General features: G+C 42.9%; 1 long non-coding RNA gene across 1 annotated transcript in view; it reads right to left on the bottom strand.

The window, feature by feature from the left end:
* Positions 1-885: 885 nt before the first annotated feature.
* Positions 886-19,715, bottom strand: part of LOC141576434 (uncharacterized) — a 153,922-nt gene continuing 135,092 nt past the window's right edge. The window contains exons 4-5 of the long non-coding RNA XR_012504842.1: positions 5,710-5,862; positions 886-1,019 (exon numbers count right to left, since the gene is read on the bottom strand). This is a non-coding gene — a long non-coding RNA (uncharacterized LOC141576434). The remainder of the gene's footprint in view (positions 1,020-5,709; positions 5,863-19,715) is intronic.

Here is a 19,715-nt window from a genome sequence, read left to right as displayed (position 1 = left end):
AAACAGAAGTTGTCAATTAAGTAGGCAGAATTAAATAGTGAAATTAAATCTGAATGTAAACTAGCTTGAACATGTAAGAATCCATGGAGTCAATGTTATAGTTAACTGAAGGTTAGAGATAAAAAATCTTCTCTGCTTTACCTTAATGAGAAAACCCATCAGACCCCCCTTTCTACCTTATTGAGCCACGTTTGATTGATTGCATTATTGTGCCGGTCAAGTTCAGGTTCGTGTCTTGAAGACACACATGCATGATACTTGTTTAAAGCAAAGTAAAATGAGAAAAGCGCAATTTGGTGGATTGGTTGGGCCCTTCTCACCACTGTTTCCTTGTTTCTGTCTCTTGTTGCCTTGAGTCCTTATTTTTTCTAATTCCAGATTTTTGGCTTTTGCTCAGGACCCAACACTCAGAATAACCTAGGATAACAACCTGGAATCTTCCCATCTCAGTCAGCGCCCTTTAAAGTGACTGAATTATTCCACCGAAGTCATGCTATTAGCAGATAAAAACCTGCCACTCTCCAAAGTCCGTTTCTGGATAAATAGGAGTCCAACAGGAATTCAGGCCACTTGTCCGTATCTTGCTGTCATCACACTTTCTAGATTATCATTCTTTGTGGACCTTCTCTTCTTGACGCTGCGTATTACTTCCTGCTTTCTACCTTGCCCTGGGGATAAGCAATGCAATTTTGACTTCCTGTACCTGCCGATGTCAAAAAACCCTGCAGAGCATGAATTTCTATATCTGTACCTATCTTGACCGAAGGAAACCCTGGGCAAGAGGTATCTCATCCCCCAGGTAAAGCCCTGTTGGATTGAATAGCCAAGCTCACCCTTTGCCAAAGCTCCCATCTGAGAGAGGAGGGAAACAGGACAATCTGGGTACCTGTCTGACTCCATCACTTGGATCACGGACCATATGTTCTCTTTTCTCCTTGACTGCAGTGGTGACCTTGTGCGTTCCATGCCTTCCAGGCACTCAGGGTAATCTTGGTTAACACAGTTTTCACCGCTTTCCTCTAGAAGTGGAGATTAGCAATTATATCTCTATTCATCTCAATATATCCACATGAAGCTGCTTTTTTAAGAAAAACACTTCATGTTCACTTACTTTCTATTAAAAGCAAGAGGTTAGAAAATGCTAGAGATGTAAGGGTGTGACTCAGTCAGCTGCAGCAATGTGGGTCCTAATGGGTGTGAGGTGGGCACGTTCCTACTGGGTCCAAATGCAGTTACTCGGGTATTAGAATGAGGACGAGGGAAAAGCACACAGAATATTCATTTACAGAAATGCATTATAATTGTTATTAGCATTTTCTTTGTTTTCACCTTAAAGGAAGTATCTGAAAGGTTTCTAAAATAAGATTTTGCTTCTTCTGTTCTTTTTTGTGTAAAGTGTATAGAGGTGAAAACCCACCAGAAATCACATTCTTGGCTGTTTTACTATCAATCAGTAAGAGGATTAAAAAGGCTTAGCATCAATTACCTGACCAGACAACCAACGGAAAAACAAAATTATATCCAAATATAATTCTGATAATTAGCATGTTCAGGCTGCTGGAGACCTTATTCGCATGCCCTGTGATTATACCTTCATTATTCCTCACTGAAGATATGGCCCTCTGGGGCGCCATGATTCACGGACAAAGCTCAATGTAGCAGCAATATTACATGAAGGTGGAATGTGACAGGTGAAATTAGGCCAATTAAACACATATAATTCTGGGACAGGTTAAATTTGCTTATACCAGATGGTTAGCGTAAACCATATTTGCCTAGTTCATCTGATTATGATTTTATCCTGTGCTTCATCTTATCCAAATGAATGGAAGTTAGGCTACAGACAAAAAGATACCAACCTCAATATTTGACTTATTCCTGGCACCAGTTTTAAGAGCTCGTTCGTTAACGAGGTTATAAGTTTTCCCCTGTTCCCCGATCAGAAAATGCAACCCTTTAGGCTAATGTGGCGCAGGGCACCCTCCTCTGGCTGGACTGTCCTTCCTGCCACTCTTTACTGGCCTCCTTCTCCTCATCTTCTAAGGCTCTGGGAAAGGCTTCCTGTTCTGCTCCTGTGCTAGGCACTAGCCCCTACAGTTATGAGATAGTTACTATAATTCTTCTCATTTTTCAGACTAGAAAGCAGAATCATAGAAGTAAAAATGCCTGAGGTCACAAAGCAAATAGGTGGCTGAGTGGAGCTATGACCCAGGTTGGTCTGACCTCAAAGCTCTTGCCCTGAACTATTATGAATAATGCTTCTGGTATCTGAATTACCCCATCAAGGGAAACAGGGACCTGGGGGCACTGTACCAAGGCTTGGACCTGTTACCACTGCAGGGATGGGCTAACATTTGTCCTCAGCCTCTGGTCTATGAAACCAGGGAGATGCTGTCTAAGAAGCATTACCCCATGGAGAAATAATAAGGGAGACGGGCAGACAGTCCCACGGAACCATCACCCGGAAGGGGCTAGGCAGATGGAGACTCCAAATACAACACCATGCCAAGGGACTGGAAAAGAGCAAGCAGGTTCCAAGTGGAGGTTTGAAGCCAGAGTCTCGAGGGATTGTTGAACTGGAAAGAGCAGCAGTGCCACTGCGTGGATTTGTAACCCTGCCAATCAGCTCCTGCTGCTGGGTAAGCATCCATCCATTCAGACAGCCCTCATTTATTAAGAACCGTCTCTTGGTCAGCCACTGAAGATACAGAGGCCAGCAAGCCACGTCTCCTGGAGCACCAGAAAGGTTCTACCAACTTGCATGGACTTGGGTGCAGGGTGCAAACGTTGCCCTGCATCCATGGTTGCTTAGCAATAAGTGATGCTAATAGCACATTCTTAGCGAGCACTCACTATAAGTCAGGCACTGTCCTGAGTGCTTTTTATGCTTTAAAACATTCTATCCTCACAACAACTCTTTAAGGTAAGTGTGATTAGCATTAGGTTACAGATGAGGAAATGGTAGTCCAGACGAGCTAGGGGGCTGGCCCAAGGCCACAGAGCTAGTCAAGGTCAGAGCTGGGATTGGAATCTAGGAAGTCCGGCTCCAGAGTTTGAACTCCTAACGTCCACCTGCACTAGCTCTCTAAGTGTTTCTTGTCCCATAGGTTCCTTCCATCCAATGGCATTTATTCGTTCACCACATCTTTATTGAGAACCTACTGTGTATGTAGCACTGGGTTGGATGCTTGGGAGGTAACAGTAAAGAAAACAGGCAAAATTCTAACAGTAAAAGAGAAGGACTGTTAGCTGGCTCATTAGATTAGAGAAAGCAATGCACCCCACCACCCCTCCTGTCCCCTTCAGGACCCCAGCCATGTCCCTCCTGCACTGCTAAAAGCTTCCCAGTAAAAGCCAACAGTGAATCAAGAGAACTCCACCCACTCTCATGACTCAGAACTGCTCGGACTTCGATTTGAATCCCTTCTCGGTTGGGACTGGCCAGTGTGTGTATATAATGGCAAACAATTCAGGCATTGTATGAAAGGGACTTCATCCTGGAAATATTTCATTCCTGGATTGAAGGAACTTAATTTGACAACAAGCATATTAATTGAGAATCTGTGTCTGCATTGCTGCTCTCAGAAAAAAAATGTCCTTGATTGTATAAACTTGAGAACATCAGTCTACCCCTCTCCTAAAGGCAGCATGGACCAGAGCCAGCAGAGGGCTGGAAGGTGCATTTCTAAATGAAAAGACATATCCAGTTGCATTTGTCTGTGGCTATATTATGATGGTGAATTCTTAGTGTTATTACATAATTTTATTAGTTAAAATAAAAGTAGAGCTGATTATAAAACTTAATATAAGAGAACAAGGTAAATGGATGTTTAAAATGTTCTTGCTTTCAAGTTCAATGGTGAATAACTGAAAATTCAATTTTTAAGGATAGCAACAGGAGGGAAGAAAGAGCTATCTTTTGAAAAACAGATTTCATCTGAATGATGTGAGTAGCCCTTCCTCAGTGGAACACAGGCTATTATCTGGAAAATGTATCATACTTATCTCAGAGCCAGGCAAAGGATTCCACACTGCTCCTCTACTTTGAGTCATTCTAATCCCCATCCCGCCTTTTTTTTTTTCCTGGTTTCAATATCAATTTTGTTTTATTGGCATGGGTCTTAAGAACCACAAACACTAGAAATCAATATTTCGGATTAGCTAAAGTGAAGCAGCTTTGAATTCCAATATACAGATTTTGACGGATCGCTCAGGACAGGGGCCCTGGGAAATTGTATATTATCCATTCAACACACATTTATTCTGGGCCAGGCCCTGTTCTGTGGGCTGGGATAATTTGCTCAATAATATATATTCCCTGGCTCAACAAATTTGCAGTCTAACAGGAGAGTGAGACAGACAGATGAGTGTAAGATGGGGAGGGGGATTTGGAGAGATTTGGAGCTGATTCAGCAAGAGTATAGATCTGAGGCTGGGTCGCCAGAAAAGGGCAAAAAGCCACCTAGGTGGGAGCCAGAGTGGCATTCATAGGTTAAAGAAGTAGTTGTTAAGGGGACCAGCTTTAGCCTCAGCCAGATCTGTGCAAGGCTCTATTTCCAAGACCCCGGCTGGGAAGCCTTGGGCAAGTTAATTAACCTCTCAGAGCATCCATTTCCTGAACCACTGAAGAGTTTTACACAGAGGAAAGACAGTGAGATATCTGCTTCAGGAAGATCTCTTGAGCATCTGCGTGGAGAGAGGTGGAAGGCGGCAAGGCGGGGGGCAGGAACGGAGAGGAGACAGCAGAGCTCTGTTGAGGAAATCAGCGTCTGGAAACTCAAGCTCTTTTCTATGCATTGCCCAGCATCTGGCAAGGCCGGCGCTGACAATGATTCACCATATACAGTACTTACTTCAGGTCTGGCCAGTGGCCAGGGACCAGCGAGGAGAGCTACCCCTCCTCTCCGCTCAGCACACAGGGCCCATTCAGTAGCGTCCCTTTAGACTCGGCTGGGCGTCTTGCCCTCCAATCCCTGGGCTCCCGCGGCCCTGGGGACATGACAGGCCCTGGGAATCAGAGAGACAGTACCCTTCCTCATCTCGCTCAGCTGCCCCACTGTCTAAGAGGTCAGGGATTGTCCCAGAGGCAGCAAAGCTTTCAGTGCATTTGCTAGGAGGGTCTCGTGGATGTAAACTCTGCCCCCACCGTCCCCCAGCAGCCGTGAGCAGGCAGCAGCATCTCTGCTGGACAGGAGCCAAGAGGCAAAAAAAAAAAAAAAAAAAAAAAAAATTCCAAAACCAAAAAAACACAGCACCTTTGTGGTCCCTGGCTACAGAAGGACTTGACCCTGCTCACTGGGACAGTGCTTGCTTATGAGGGAGATTCTGAAGCAGTTTGAGGTTTTTCCCAGGGCACGTTCCCTGCTCTGGCTTTGGTGATACTTTTCAAGAACAGCAACAAAAATAAGAACTATGCCTTTTTGTGTATTAATGGCCTTGAGAAATGCTGCTGTAAAGAAACGTGTCTAACTTTCCTTAAATCCATACACTTGTTGTCAGCGCTACTGAAATAATCTGGGGAAACGCCACTGTAATGAATCCATGAATCCGGCCGGGGGTGGGAGGATGAGGGGAGCGCAGTGTAATGGAGAACGGTCATTTCAGAGTCAACATTGTACTTTATTATCCACATGACTGGACAGGTTAGTTAGCCCTGCTGAATCTATAAAAGTGAGAGAACACTTAAGTTGAGGGTTGTTATAGGATTACCTGAAATGAAACAGGCAAAGCTCCCGGTGCATCTGAAGTCACTGGTAGTTATTATTTCTGCAGGATGGGCAGTCACGGATGTAGGCTTCCCAGGATTAGTTCTCAGAGTGAAATTGCATTCACTCATTAAGGTTTTAGCAGCCAAACCTGCAACTGACAAAAATATGATTTATTTGAAATGGAACGTTAGGTTGATTTCAGGACTGAGGATAGAGCAGAATCTGGAATGATTTGCACTTCCTTCATGAAAACTGGGGCTACACGGAAACTTGGATCTATGCTTCCTAATAATGAGCAATGCAGGCACATCCTGTAATAAAAGATCCCAGTCTTCAAGTCTGTAACGTTAAAAGTTAATAAATTTTGTCTGCGCGCTGTTGTTTCTGCTCTGCTACTTGCATAGGAAAACTAGGTACTGGACTTGAGGTGTGAGGAGATTCTGAGTAATAGGGAAAGCCTGCCTAAAACATTTCCCCATCTGCTGGCTGTTGCTTGGAATCACATATCACAAAGCTCTTCTTTCTATCCTTGGCTGTAATAACTGCTGCATATGATGGATGGTCGGATGGATGCACGGATGGATGGCTGGCTAGACACAGCACAAAGTTTCAGTGCTGTTACTTTGATAAATTATCCTTTTGTACACAACGGCCCTTTCCTTATCTGAAGATATCTATTCTGTAGCCTCCAACTTGTCTCTGCTCCCAGCTACACTTCCCTCGTTCCTTCTGCTATTGCCTGTATGTCAGTTTCAGTCTCCCAATCCTCCGAAACCCGCCTGCCTCACCAACTTAAGCAGGTCCCTTACACATAAACATCTCTGCTGGAGGGAACCCTAGTCCACAGCCCATCCACTCAGGCTTCTCAAATGTGTGCCACAGACATTGGACTCTTGGCAGCTCCCACCCTCACCAGCCCCTGCCCTGTATTGGGAGTTCAGAGGCCAGAGGACAGGAAGGTTCCTAGTTCTGTGAGTGGGAGGGGAGCAAGAGTGGGAACAAACGTCAGCAGATGACACTCCCTGACATCGCTTCCCCTTTCTCAGAAGTGCTGTTTTGTTGGTTGCTTTCCCACAGCTGAGCTTGTCATAAAAGGAACTCTGTTCTCCCAGGTTTGTTAATTGCAGCATCACTGGGTTAAAAAAAACCTTCAAGAATGTAGAGAATCTTAATTCATTCTGATATCTAGTCCCTTACTGCAGTGTCAGTTTCCAATCTTATTTTTGATACACCCAAAATTAACAATTCAAAGTCATACTGACATACTCAAATTTCCAATATTTAAATAACCCTCTATGCTAATTAAGTATAAATTACATTAGATGTATCAGGTTACAGCACTGCATATCACCCAACAGTTACATAATCTTTTGAATTCTGTCAAAACCTAGGATTTCAAATAGCGTTAGCTTTTTTAGGAAGAATCTCTGTTAATATCTAGTGAATATCTAGGCCCCTCAGTGAAATTTTTTTGACAACTAATTTTCTAGTGCAGCAAATACCAGTTATACTTGGGAGTTGGCTTTGATCCTTTGATCTGGTGATGATGTGGGTGTGAATGTGGGGGAGGGAAAAGCCTGAGTATAGTTCACTTGGTGATTTATATAGCTCCTTTCACAGGATTAGAGACAGAACACTAAAGAAAACAGCATTGTTGGAAACCATAACAATTAGGAGGTCTCTCTTTAGCTGGACTAAATTCCAAAGTGATCCCAGTGGCTTGGAAGTCTGAGAGTCCATTTCATTCTGTGCTTAAGAAGCATTCCCCTGAAAAAGTCCTGCTGATTCTAGAGATTGAGGAAGAACGTCCTGGTGACAATTAATTAATTGCATGCAACACTTTAATTTAAAATGAATCACTCCAGTTTTGGAATAAATAAAACCTTCTAAACTGTGAAAGTAAAATGAAAATAAATGTTGATGGCCATATTGCCAACCTTGTCTGTGCATTTAAGTGTGTTCCTTTTGGAATCTTAGTGCCAATGCTGCCAGGACCACAGTCTGGATGGCTAAAAAGAGCATTCAGCCCAGTCTCAGGGCCCACACTAATCTCCTTAAACCAGGCTTCCACGCCCACCACGTGGACTGCCAAGGGAACCAAGTTAGAGCTGGGGTGGGGTGGGGCAACTCCATGGCCAGTACAAAGGCCCAGCCCATGTCGTCCTTGTCTAAATCCAAAGACAGGGCAGCAGCATTTGCTTCTCCATCAGGTGAATTCTCCCAGGGGCTTCAGGGTTTCTGAAGCTAGGAGAATCTGTGAGGAGCAGAGGGTCCCCCAGGGAAGCTAACAGAGCATTTTCATCCCATGACTCAACCATTTGGTACGAAAGCTCATTTGCGCATGCTCCGTCTCCCCTTTACCCGGATGCTCCTAGAAAGCAAAGCTCGTCTGGTCTATTTCCAGGCCCGCGCCCATGCCGCTTGCAAGGGGGCTTTTCCATCCACTGCCTCCTATCCACGCTGCAGCGCTAAAGCCTTTCCCAAATCTGTCAGGCAGAATACATTCCTCCATCCAAATTTGCCCACCTTTAAGTGGGAGCCAGCCGCAAACATCATGCTCTAATGTTTCTGGCCCGGATCTTGGACCAAGGTTTCAGACTAGTCATCTGGGCTTTCGGCCTGTGCTAGATGGGGACACTTCAGTTCTGCTCCTCCACTGTGCCGTGCGCCCTCCCACACACCCTCGCCTGCACCCACAGGCTTCTCATAAAAAGCCTCAGCAGCTGGCTACTGCTCAACTAAGGAAAACACTTCAAGCCTGGCCTTCCTTTTTTCGGCTTCTGCTTCCCCAAGGTTTCAGAGGTAATGCCATCAGAAGTGGCCCTTTCTTTTTTTTTCTCCTGTTTGGACTTGACAGGACTCCAGCCTCTCCTCTGCGGCTGACTCAGAGATGCCACGGGCCGTGGCGGCTGTCAGTGCGGCAGGGCTTTAAGTCCGCACAGCCCTCCTGAAATCTCGTGCAGTGCAACACGATTTAGAGAAAGAGGCCGGGCACTTTTTGCCCACCCCCTCCCCCCATGACTTGAGGCTTTCTGGAGGCCATCGGACCCTCCCTCACACTAAGCCCCGCCCTGGGCTAACTAGCAGCCGGAAAGGGGCTGTTCTCCTGTCCTCGGGGCATCAGTTCCATGGTCGGTGAAGCCTTGGTCTCCCGGTCCTCCCTGTAGTGTCTAGCATATCAAAGGATTTCATACAAACAGTTTTTTGAAATGAACTGACTCTTGCAGCCGTCCATCATGGCAAAACTGTCCAAGAAAATAAATAGCAAAGAGGCAGGAGAAGAGAGTAGGCTTAAGTTTCTGAGAATCTACGTGTGAAAATAGCACCTTAAAATGGTCCGTGAATATGCAGCGTTTTGGATTTAACATAAAGCCTCGCCTTAGAAGTTTGCCTTGAGGAATCTCATCAGCTTCATCTGTATTTAAAAATCCCATCCTTTTGTCTAGTCACCATTAAGAAAAAAACTCTTCTGAAAATTTTCAACTTTATAAAGACATTAGGCCAGGTGCTTAAGCACGGGGAGGGAGGAAAAGCAATCTTGGAGGTCAAGTGAGAATTCAGTCTTTCTGGATGCATTATCTTTTACTCTTCAGTCAGACCACTCTCCTTAGCTGCTAGATAACTTTGTAGGTTTTGTTAGGACACTCACTTACTCATGACCAAATAAAGGCAAGCAGCATAGTTTTATTGAATTTCAAATATCCTTGTTATTTGAAATGAAACCTTGTTATATGCAGATGGTAGTCAGCATCCTTGGGCTCAGAGCCAAATTGTTGGTTCTGCTTCGGTGGAAATTCATGACTAATTATGTGCTGAATTATTAGCTGTCCTTCTTAGATCATCAATAGAAAACGCTTCTCAGAACTGAGCGCTCCACGGTGTCCTTTCATCGGTCTGCTGAGACTGTGCTAAGAAAGACATCCTAAATGTACGTGGCTTAGCTGAGCCCATGTTGATTTCTTCCACACTTCCTGTCCGCTGTGGGTTGGCGGCGCATCTTCCTGGCCCAGGCTGACGGAACAGCCCCCAGCCAGGACATCGCTCACCTCATGGCAGAAGGAAAAGAAAGGCAGAGGCAAAGAGCATGACGGCTCTCCAGGCGTCTGTCCTGACGGGCTATGGGTCACGTCTGCACATTTTCATTGGCGAAACCAAGTTGCATGGCTAAGCCTGACAGGGCAGGGATGTAGAACCCTTCCTGCAGGATCAGCAGGGAATATTAGTGAATCTTTGAACAGTAATATAACCTCCCACAGGGCTCCTCCTCCAGCATCACTCTTAGCACATCTCTCCCCAAAGGGCCAGATTGATTTCGCATTTGAATCATGGTCTTTTAATTATACGCTGAGCCTCTGTGGTACCCAGACATTAGCTTTAGTACAGGCCACCAGGCCTCTTGTGTCAGAGAGATTTCCTGACCTGTATCCAAAGCTCCCTGGGGATCTTTGGCATGATGGAAGAGAAATTGTTCAGAAGACGCCTTCTCTTCATAACAAAGAACTTCTCCCATAGCAGGGTAACCCAGAACAGAGTTGCCACCTTCTAGAAGTTTCCTACACCCATGCAGTAAGCCTGAGCATCAGCGAATCTGACATATATTTTAAACTATAGCCATTAGCATTTTTTAGATTTGTCTACTTGCTGTTGCCCTCATCGTGTGCTATTGTCTTGTCTGGCTTCTCTGCTTCACATTCACATAAGGTTCTGCATTCTCCTTAACCATAATCTCTCTTAAAATTACTTTGACAATATCTGTCTTCCCTGACTTATGCACATGCACCCACCTCGAGGCCAGTTCCTTCTATACCCAACCGTGCTCATCCCACACCTTTATGTCAGCCTGGGTCTTGAGCTATCCTTGGCTGTTTGTCTTAGACCTGGGATGCAGAGTTCCTGCTTTAGGATACATTTAGGGGGTGCATTCTATTATGCATCTGGCATACCAGCTTCCTGGGATCTCCTTTTTGCTCATTTTAATTCTCTTATTCCTGTGGACTTCTAAATCCCCCTCTTTATGGAAGCTGGGTGCATAATCTTCAGTTTCATGCAACATGGAGCCAAAGTTCAAGTGGGGGTAAAGTGGGGATAACCTGGAACCTCTTTCTGGACTCGACAGGCATGCTACCCCTAGAAAGTTAGAGATCGCCCAACGTTCTCAGTTTTTCTGGCTTTGTGTGCCAGAAAAAAAAAAATGCCTGCAGGCCACTGACAGCACCATGCGGGTGATACCACTCACTGCCACCCAACAATGTGTTTGCCCTTTGGGGAAAGGGGACTGACCACAGCCAGCCAGGCACTTTGCTGGCACGCCATTTTTTAAAGTCAAGCCAAGGGAAAAAAAATGCAGTGATGTTTTATGTAAGAAAATGGTTATCTTACAGCACAGTGGGTGTAATGTACTCACGGATCTGTTTTTCTTACCTACCTGTCAAAACTCCAGTTTGAGGATTCGTATCAAACTTATTTTAGTTCACAAAGAAAGGCTGTTGCCATGGGTATTGAGAGAAAAGCATCACTGGATTGCTGGTGACAATCTTTTCATATACAAAACCAATATCCACAAAGTAGAGGAGAGCCCAATCAGAGAACAACTCCCTGGAACAACTAATGGATTTCTAGTCTATACATAAAGCCATCAAATGTGCACACACAGACACACACACACACACAGACACGCATGACTAGCATCTATCTCATAGGCTTATTTTTGAGGAGACAATGTACGAATGCATGGTCCGGTGACTCCCACAGGGCAGGGAGCAGAGGAAGTCATCAAAATGTTCATTTGAGTTGACTGTAAAGATGTTACCTGTCCAGTTTTTGAAAGTGGACTAGTCCTCTGCTTTGTATACTGAGGTGATGGTCTGGGGGCTCTTCACTCAAGTGTGCAACAAACATTGCTTGTTCAAAACTGGGACTGGGATTCCCTCACCCCAAGTCCAGACACCTTCTAAGGTCATTGCAGACAGTCATCGCTGAGGCTGCCACTACTGCCTGGAGCCAGGAAATGGAGTCAAGTTAAGCTCCCATCTGGCCCAAATTATAATTCTCCAACAGCTCCTATTGGTTGAGTGCACTTCTATGCACCAGGCATTATTCTTGGTTCCTAACGTGCATGATCCCATTCAGCCACAGAATGACTCTAAAGGTTGGCATTGTCATTAGCATCATTCTATAGATGAGAAAAATGAAGCTCAGAAAGGTGAGCACCTGCCTAGTAACCTAGTTGCCTGGTAATCTAATAAGTAGCAGGGCTGAGAATCTAACTTACGCCTGTCTTGGCTCAAAGCACATGCTCTAGCATACCGGATCTGAGACTATTGTAATATGGCAATAATTGTAAAAAAAATACCCTTCTATTCCTTTTTTTATATTTCCCTATGGGTCTTATGTCTATTATGACTTCAAAAAAAAGACTATAAAAATCTCTTTTAAAGCAAAATGATTATAAGTAACTTTTCCTCATACACTTAAAGATTTATTAAGGCACTATTATTAAAATTCCTTGTTCAGGATTAAACTGTTCAATTTATAGTACCTGATAAATTACTTTGATACACTTAGCTACTTCTTCTTTAGCATCTCCTTAAATTAAAATTTTAGTTTAAGAGCAGAGAACGCTGACAAAAATGAGAATTCAAAATAAAATGACTGCATACAGAAATCTGTATATAGCACTAAGATTTCTGAATGTCTCAACATTTTAATTCCTACCACATGGGTGTAAGCTTGGACTTAAAATATTTATAATTTCACTTTGAATCATACACTTAATGATCATTTTCTATGCTGTGCTGAGTTTGTTTCTATTTCCTCTCTTCAGCAGAGCCTTGGTTTCACTGACACTGAAGTGACACTAATCGTTGAGACCAGGTTTGAATTCATTTTAGTGATTTGTTTGTACATCTGAATGCTGAGGTAGTCTTAGCAATTTACACATGTACTAGATTTAGTAATTTTGGAAGAAAGCCTGGCAGAGCTCAGATAGCTTGGGATTTTAGGGTAGATGGTGCTGAATATGATTACTGACTCTGCCACATACTAGCCGTGTGATCCGAATCTCTCATTTACTCTTAGTGCTCCTTCATTTCCCCATCTGTAAAATGGGGTTGATAATACCTTCTTCCCAGGAGAGATGTTATGCTGTACATCGAGGGCACAGCCCAGTGTATGTCACAAAGTAAGCTCTGATTTTTATTGAAAATAGGAAAAAAACTGTTGACCCCAAACAATCCAGTCATGTTTTATATCAATAGAAATGAGAAAAGGTTGATCACTCCTCATAAGTAATGTAGAAAGAACTTTACAGAAGTTTCTCTCTATTTTTTGTATCTATACTATAAATATGTAAACGCATATGTTTTTCTCTGTTTACACTATATATACACACATGCACAGACTGTGTGTGTATATTCTGTCTATACTATACTATATATATTTAGAAACTGTATTACATATATACTCCGTGTGTATATATATATACAGTATACTCAGTATACATATGAACTTATAAACCCTCTATATGAGCACACACACACACACCCACACCCACACACACACACTTACACGCTGAGTTACTTGATCATTAGCTCACCATGAAGGAAGAGGATAATGGCTTAAATGAGATTCTCAGCACGTTATGATATAAACAATGGCTCTCCATTCTTTAAAATTAAGTTAGAACTCCTATTTTCTTCAGTGTTGTTTGTATGTTAAAGGTTTTATGTTAGTCTCTTTTAATGATTTTTTAAAGTAATGACTATGATCTTCCTTAAGCCTTATAACAATTCTAGGACATCGGTGGTATTGGCTCCATTTGAAAAAGTAGCTGTATTGAGACATAATAGAGGCATGATAAGCACTCATCTTCAACTGTACAGTTTGATAAGTTTTAATATATGTATACACTCATGAAACCATGACTGCGATGCAGATAGGGAACACATCCATCACCCACGGAAGATTCCTTGTACTCCCTCATAGTCCGGCCCTTCGTCCCTTCTTTCCGTTGCTCTGTCCTAGGCAATAGTTTATCTGTCTTCTGTCGTTATAGATTAGTTTACATTTTTTAGAGTTTTATACAAATGAAATCATCGACTAGGTGGCCTTACGTGTCTGGCTTATTTAAATTAGCATAATGTTTTCAAGGTTCATGCACAGTGTAACATGTATCGGTACTTTATCCCTTTTTATTGCTGATTAATATTCTACTGTATGGATGTTGATGAACATTTGGGTTGTTTCCCCTTTTCAGTTATCATAAATAATGTTGCTACGAACAGTAGTGTACCTGTTTTTGAGTAGACATATGTTTTCATTTCTCTTGGGTATACAACCAGGAGTGGAATTGCTGGCTTAGATGGAAACTCTGGGTGTAACTTTTGAGGAACTGCCAGACGGTTTTCCCAAGGGGCTGCAAATTTTTACATTCCCAGCAGTATGTTTAAATATATGACTAAACTGAGTCGGAGAATGTTAAGGACTTGCTGACGGCTACACCACTTGGTGTCAAGTCCAAGTTTCCCAGAGTCTCTCATTTCAAAAATCCAAGGCAGGTGATGATAAGCTCCCCGAGGACAGGACTGTTTCTCATTCTTACTTACGTCAGAGCACGGGCGGCTGGGAGTCAGACTCCTTAGACAACAGCCCCACTCTGCCTCTTACTGGTTGGTAATAGTAAAAAAGATTCCTCGTCTCTCTGTTCTTTCATTTTTCACATGTAAAAATGGGGCTCGTAATAATGATAGCAACCTCATAGGATTGTTTGGTGATTAAATAAATTAATAGTTATAAAATACTTTGCCCAGTCGTGGAACACATAGATTTTAATCAAGCTTGGTTGTTCTTCTTCTTAGTATTGTTGCCGTTGTTGCTATAGTTTGCACCCAGTACAACTCATGATAGATGTGAAATCAACCCGCCTTAATAATCACACCAACAGGCTGCTCTGTGATATATGAATTGACACCTGGTTCCAGGAGGGACTCGATTCATGTTTCAAAATTATGTGGCACTGTGTATATAGCAAGGAATAAAAGACTTCCCTGCTTTTGAAACTCAATCTAATGTGCTGGTTCTTAACCGTTTGGACCTTTGAGCACTGGATGAAAGTTAGAGACCTCTCTAGGAAAGTCCACATGCATAAAGCACTCTGTAACTCACTCCCATTATGGCATCTCTTATAGAGGGATGCGTGAGAAACGAACACTGCATACACACCCCCTCTATGACAGGCCTGCTGCTAGGCACTCTAACATCCAGAGGCTCATTTAATCCTCATAATAACCTTAGAAGGGAGGATGTGTCACTTCCAGTCATAGAAGAGAAGACTGAAGTTCACAGAATAAAGTGGTTTTCTCAAGGTCACATAGCAGTGCGATGCTTGCTCTGTTCCCAAAGCCCTTTCTGCTCTGCCACCTTTCCCACTTCTTATTTTTTAACTATAAATTTAAGCATCCTTAAAGGTAAAATTGCTTCAAAACTTCTTCCATAATTTGACAGTCTACATTCAGGCATTTTAGCATAATTGGAGAAGTCAGTGGGCAGGCGATTCTAGCTTGCTGTAGTAGGAGCCAGTAAGCCACCTACTTAGGATTCTGCTGGCGAAGTTTGCCTGCTTCCTTTCCTCTTGATAACACAGCAGGATGTCATTTTAAAGGATGCCAATTCCAACATGGTTCTTGCACCTAACTTGCAACATTAATTATTGACTGGTTGTGAGAAATGCAGCCATTGTATAAATGAGCCCATTTACTTTGACACCTAAATTGTCTCCGCATCACATCACGCTCAAGTCACTCGACTTGAATACAAGGCAGTTTCATAATGTGCTTGTTATACAAGTTGGAGGGTGAAGAGTGTTTTCCAGTTTCAGGCCTCCTAATCCAATTTGCTAGACACTGCAGTTCACAACAACTTTTAAAGCACAAGAGGACTCTGCCGGGCGGACTTGAATCTTGCTGGTGAGCACACCTCATTGGACAAAATCCTAAAAAGAGAATCTTGTTGTATCAAGGGCTGCAGTCCAAAAAGAAAAAGGTATCTCATTAGTAGCTGTTGCTTCTCAAAGCTGAGTGAAAAGGTCTGGCCATAATCTCGGGGTACTGGTGAGACAGGTGGGAAGGAGAGGTCAGTGGGGGTGTGTAGAAGTCTGCTGCGACCCCCTTGACCCAGACGTGGCTTTCTCTTGGCTTAGATACCAGGTCACCTCTTCCTGCATCCTCTAAGGTATGTGAATTGGGGGAAAAAAGATACAAGAAACCACAAATGCTTTTATTCGCTAATTATATTAAATACAAGAGCATACGCATTCTGTGCTTCAGCTCACTGTGTTTTTAGTTCTCTTTCCCAGTGTGCCACAGAGATCCCATTTTCAGGACCAGCCATCCTCCTTCCTCTTCACACACAGAAAGTAAGAGGGGTAATTATCCCCCAGGAGCACCTTAATTGTTCCAATTAACCTGACCACTTTTTGCAATCAGAGCCAGGCAGAGAAGGGGATTTAAAGTGATCAAACACCATTTTATGGGCTGTAGGTACGTAGGAGACAAGACAGGGTATTTTCTATAATAAAGGATGGGCTGTGAAATGATATAGGCTCGCACTGAGTGACTTTTCTACCACCATTACCAGGAATAAAAATGCCATTTTAGGAACTTTTAATTCTACCATCACTGCACCTTTCTTTAATAATATAGCACATGATCACAATTATCTGTGCTCATTTAAGCTGTCTGTGGAAGTATTCTGTGACTGAGATTGTTTAACCGCATTTTCAGGCAGGCAAGCCTGGGTTTAAGCCTTTCTTCCAATGCTAACTTGCACTACAGTATTGGACAGGTAACTAAACATTTCTGAACCTTGCCATCTTTATCCGTGTGCCAGCCACTTACCATCCATCATCTCAGCCCATCCTCACAACTCTAAGGAGGTGGACACTGTCCCCATTTTTAAATGATGGAATTGAGTCTCAGTGAATCAAAGTGACCTTCCCAAGTTCAGAGTTTAGCTTGCTGGTGACTTAGAGTTCATTTCTTTTTTTCTTTTTTTCTTTTTTTTTAATTTCTAACATTCACTGAGAAGCTTCTCTGTACCAAGCACCCTGCTGAAGAGTGGGGACATGATGGTAAAGATAATGGACATATAGTTTCTGTCCCCGTATGCTAATCACTATACCATAGAATTTCGCCTTCCTCATGATGTTAGATTCAGATGAGTGAATGGATACAATAGTGCTGTAGTCTTTAAGGGACTTGTGCTATGTGTGTGATACACGCGCGCGCACACACACATCTTACAACAGACTCAGTCTTTATGAAGTTGCTCAAAGCTCATTTAGACGTGACTGAAGTAACTATATAACTAAAAATTCAGTCATTTGGGTCAAAATCGGATAATTCAGATAATTTTCTAAATAAAATGTAATAGAAAACATAAAGGCAAATCTATATAGAGAGAAAGTAGCACTTGTCTGGGGCTAGCAGTGGGGACAAGGAGTGACTGCAATGGACATGCATCTTTCTGGAGGGATGAAAACCTCCTAAAATTGGATTGTGGTGCACAATTCTGAAAATTTACTAACAATCTTTGAATTGTACCCTTAAAATGAGTGAATTTAATGGGATTAAGTTATACCATAAAAACTAAAATTCAAATAAAGCTGGAAAAACAAAAACACCACGTAAATTAATAAAGGCTTATAAGTGAGTCTGGATGGGAAGTGTAGTGAGTCCAGGTATTTCTGGGCTGATCAAGGAAGAGACAGGATCACAAGAGGATCACAACCGCTTTCCACCAGCACAGTACAGAAAGTAGATGGGCACCAAGCCACTCCTGTGGCCTCCCTGGGGGCCATGGCACAGACACCCAAAGGTGAGTGAGTCCTGAGAGGACTGCGGTACTGCGCTAACCATCAGTGTCTACATCTGGTGACAGGACGTGCTTCATGGGATCATTACGAGGATTAAATGAACTAACGCAAGAGCATCCAGTTCAATTACTATTATCAGGAAATCGAGGCTCAGAGATGTTAAGTAGCTGCTCCAAGATCACAAGGATAGTAAATACTAAAGCTAAGATTTAAACCCAGTTGATCTGATTCTAGAGACTGTACTTCTAACCACTGCGCTCTACAACTTACCAGCTATAGAACTTGAGGCAAGTTTCACCTCTCTTATCTATAGCATCATCATTTTTCAAATATGAGACCTAATAGGACCTATGTGTAGAATTGTTATGACCACTAAATGAGATATAGAGAACATTTAGAATAGTGCCTGAGCAGAAGGTGCTCAATAAATATTATTGAGTATTCTATAATATATAATATACATATATATGTGTATGTATGTGTGTGTGTGTGTGTGTGTATATATATATATATATATATATATATATATATATATATATATATATATGATTATTTTTCCTTGGGGCACTTTCACCTTAAAAGTCGTCTCCTGGACTCCAAAAAAAAAAAAAGTTATCTCCTGGAATTAAGTTACAACTCATGGGAGGAAAATGGTATATGTGCAGGGTTAGGAGGTGGGGGGTGCACTCCAGCCCAGGGTTCAGTTGATTCTCCAGCTCAGTAAATGTCAACTCCATTCTTTTGTTCTATTCTAAAACCTTGGGGCCGTCCTTGACTCTTTCCTTTTTCTTACACCCCACTTTCAGTCGGTCGGGAAATTCTGTTGGCTCTGTCTGCAAAGTAAGCCCAGAATCTGACCCTTTTCCACCACTCCCACCACTGCTCCCTTGGCCCAGGCCACCATCATCTGTTAGCTGGACTGCTGTGACAGCCTGCCAACATGCATTCCACTCAGCTGCCCTTCTGTCTGTTTTCAACACAGCGGCCCCAGTGACCCTGCTAAAGCCTATGTCAGGTCATGGCCACTCTGCTATCTTCCTATTTTTCTCTCCAGGTAGCAGTATAGCTACCTCTCTCAACTCCTGCATTAGTAACCTACTGCTGTGTAACAAATTACTGCCAACACAGTGGCTGAAACAACACCCCTTTATTATTCTACAGCTTTGGTGAGTCAGGCATCTGGACACTGCTTAGTTGTGTTCTCTACTCAGGGTCTCACAAGGCTGCAGTCAAGGTGTTGACTTGACTGTACTCTTATCTGGAGGCTCACATAGAGAAGGGTTGCCTTCCAAGCTCTCTCAGGTCACTGGGCAGAATCTGTTTCCTTGCACCTGTAGAATTCATGGCAGTTTGCTTCTTCAAAGCCAGTAACTGAGAGAGAGTCTCTGTTACTTCAAGTCTCTGACTTTTAGATGCCTTTTTAAAGGGCTCACATGATTAGATTAGGGCCACCAAGGGTGATGTCCTTTTAATTACCTCAAAGTCAAGCTGATCAGGGACCTTAATTACATCTGGGGAAGTCCCTCCACCTTTTCCATAGAACATAACCTAATCACAGGAGTGACATCCATCATGTTCACACGCTCCAACCACACTCAAGAGGAGAAGATCAGAATATCGGTGGGGGAGGGGGAAGCATCTTAGAATTCTGACTACCACACCTTTAAACCTTTGATCAAATGTTTAGTCTGGTCACACCATTTGATACTGCGATCCACCCCTCCCCCAAGCCCCAATGACTCTTACCCTGCTCTACTCTTTAAAAAATAAATTGTATTTTTTAGAAGAATTTTAGATTTACAGAAAAATTGCAAAGATAGTACAGAGAGTTCCTAGAAAGTCTATATCCAATTTCCCTATTATTAATATCTTATATTTTATGGTTAATTTGTTACAATTAATGAACTAATGTCAACACATTATTATTAACTAAAGTCCACACTTGATTTGGATTTCTGCAGTTTTCTCCTATGATTCTTTTTAGAGTCCAGGATCCCATCTAGAATAGCAGATTATATTTACTGGCTATGCCTACGTAGGCGCCTCATGGCTGTGTCAGTTTCTCAGACCAAAACGGGAATTTTGACAAACTGTTGGAGGCTGAGAGTGGACTAGCTCAAGAGTGAGGAACTCATGGG

Source organism: Camelus bactrianus, chromosome X (genome assembly GCF_048773025.1).
Source record: "Camelus bactrianus isolate YW-2024 breed Bactrian camel chromosome X, ASM4877302v1, whole genome shotgun sequence".
Classification (NCBI taxonomy): Eukaryota; Metazoa; Chordata; class Mammalia; order Artiodactyla; family Camelidae; genus Camelus; species Camelus bactrianus.
This window is presented reverse-complemented; position numbering and strand designations above follow the sequence as displayed.